Below are 3,149 nucleotides of genomic sequence, written 5' to 3'. Positions count from 1 at the left end.
CATGAATTAATTCGAGAGGTGCTACCTCTTTACCTTTAATTTTAAATTTCGAATTCAACCTTGAAAAAGAATCCTATTGGAAGTGTCCTGCTAAAAAAACGGCTCAATCTAAATTTAATTGGGGTTTCAATTCGGACTCAAATAATTTTGAATGTCATTTTCAGGAATCGATAATTTCTTTGTGCTTTAGTAGTGTTTAGGGCGATTTTGATATTAGAAATGATATATTAATTGGGTGGAGCTTAATTAGTAATGGGTGGGTAGTGAGTTGGTTTATAGATTATATTAATAAATTAAATTTTATCCAATAGTTGAGCGCCAAGTATTTTAAAATACTTAAATAGTTTAAATTTGAAACCGTTAAGTAAATGGTCAATTTTGAATCCAAAGAAAAGGGTTTTGGAGCCAATAGGTGGATGAAGGGTAATTTTCTACCATTTTCAATACTTTGAGAGTATTTTAGGCCATTTTTCGTTAATAAAAAAAGGACAAAAAGTTAATTTGGAGCTGCATTTTGCACTCCTGTATCTTTTAAAATAAATTCTTGCAAAATAATGAATCACTTCTTTTTATAAAAGAACAATGTTCACATGGGAATATTGAATTACAAACATTTAAACACACATATAATTAAGAAATGCGCAATTAAAAATATTGATCTTCTTTCAATGCAATTGGTGGGCGTTGTTTTAACCTAATGAAACTTTTAAGAAATAATATATAATATTTTAATATATAAAACTTAAAAAGTATAAATATATATCAAATTTATATTTAATTTTAAACTTCTTATTTGACCTTTAATAACATTATCATATGAATATTATAATATATTTAACATAATTAAAAATAAATATCTCAAAAGATTATTTATCTTTAAAATTTCATATTCAATCATTTAGCTTACAATACCAAATTAAGGGGAAATAAATTACAAAAAATAAAAATCAAGTTCGAAAGCTCTTTATTAGAAGTCTGAAGGAAAATCAGTCCACTAAAATCAACAACGAGAAGCTTTTTAACTTTTTCCTAATGGAGTTATTTTAAATTTGTTTTTCAATATTGCCCTGTGGATTTTTTAAAAAAGATAATAATATGTAAGAAAATAAAGAGGTTAGATTGCAAATCATAAAATATTCTGATTAAATATATATTACTAGAAAAAAACACATGTTAGGGTGTAAATTGCAATTGACTCATTTGTTTTGAATATACTTATTTTTAAATTTTATTTCAAAATTAATTAGCTATTCATAAATTAGATTCAGTTAAGTAAATTTAACTACTATGACAAATAAATCTAACCTCATAAAATGAATTATTATGTCATTGCATATTAGTTGATTAATAAAAGAAATACTCTAGCTGGTTTTATAAGAACTATCATAATTTGTATCCCAAAATTTGAAGAACTATTTTGAGCATTTTTTCTATCAGTTAATAATGGGCATGTCTCTAGGTCTACTCTAGGCGGTAGAATTGAATTTGAGTGTGTTAAAATGGACAAAATGAATTTGGTTGATTTAGAATATATTTAGATTGAAATGGCTAAAGATCAACACATAACTCAATTCGCTCAATTTTTATCTAGTTAAATTCTTTATTTGTTTTCTTATAATTTGTATAAGCACCTAATAATTTGGTCTAATGAAATAAGAAAATCAGTAATTCATCCAATCTAAATGTGTTAGTCAAGTCATGATTTTATGGACCGATTTGGTCATTTTTATATGTAATACATGTATGATTACTACCACAATCACAAGGGCTTCCACATTCCCTTATTAAATGTTATTTACCTATATCAATTATATAACCATTTATGTACAAATCTAACCGTGTACAAATGAGTTTAGTTGAATAATTTTGACTTAAATTTTATAAATAATAAATTTCAAAACCCAATAATTCGAATGGTCAATTGATTTTTCGGCATCTCAAAATCGAAAAATTCAAATATAATTATATATAGAGTTTCAAAGAACGAATCAACAAAAAGTATATATATGGACAAGTAAACTACTCTCTTTCACCTTTTAAATTCGTTCTAATTTTAATTTGACATGAAATTTAAGAAAATAAAAGATATTTTTGACTTGCAATTTTAAATTATAGATATGTATAATGTCATTTTTCAATTTTATGATTTTAATTGTATAATGTCACGCAAAAATAATAGTCTATGAAAATTTCAATAATAATGGCAAGCAACATAGATGAAGGATGCAAGGATTGAAGGAGCACCTCCAACCAAAAAAAAAAAAAAGATTGGAGATCATGAAGTACATTGCCATTAACAAGCAACATAGTTATGCATACACTAAAAATACTTCACATTTTTCTAATTACTTATCCATTTTGACAAATCAAAAAATGACAAAAAAAAAATACCTATTATATCTTCAATTAATTACTTAAAAAAAGGTAAAACTTCTTGACTATCCTAAATTTTTAAGAGATTAGTGTCAAAAACACACTATCCCTTTTTTTTAATTTCATACCTAAACTATTGAGAGTGTTAGTTTCATACCTAAACTATCACTTATTAGTTTGAAAAACACACCTCTCTATTTTATAATACTCTCATCATGGTGTTTGCAATACACCCTCACTTTTATTTTAAAAAGTTGCAACGTCATCTCCCCTCGCCCCTTCCCCCGGTTCAAATATTACTTTAAGATTTTTTTTTATTTTTTAAAAAATAATTCTATCCGTTCCCCCTAAACCTCAGCTTTCAATTTTTTTTTCTCGTTTTGTGTTAGATATATACATATCGAATATATTTTTTACTTGTTGCCCAATTCTTCTTTCAAAATATTTTTTTATTTATGTTATATTCGATGCACAAGTAGAAAAAAACTCCTAAAGATATATGTACATATTTAACACAAAATGTAACATAAAAATAAAACCTAGGAGTGGAGGGTTCAATAGGATATAGTAGAATTTTATTTTTTAAAGGGAAAATGCACAAGTACCTCCTCAACCTATGTCTGAAGTCTCAAAGACATACTTATACTATACTAAGGTTCTATTACCGCCCTGAACTTATTTTATAAGTAATTTTCTACCCTTTTTCGGCCTACGTGGCACTAGCTTGAAAAAAAAGTTAACCAGCGTTGGACCCACAAGCTAGTGCCACGTAGGCC

The sequence above is a fragment of the Solanum pennellii genome, chromosome 1 (assembly GCF_001406875.1).
Source record: "Solanum pennellii chromosome 1, SPENNV200".
Lineage (NCBI taxonomy): Eukaryota > Viridiplantae > Streptophyta > Magnoliopsida > Solanales > Solanaceae > Solanum > Solanum pennellii.
Note: the sequence above shows the minus strand (reverse complement) of the source record.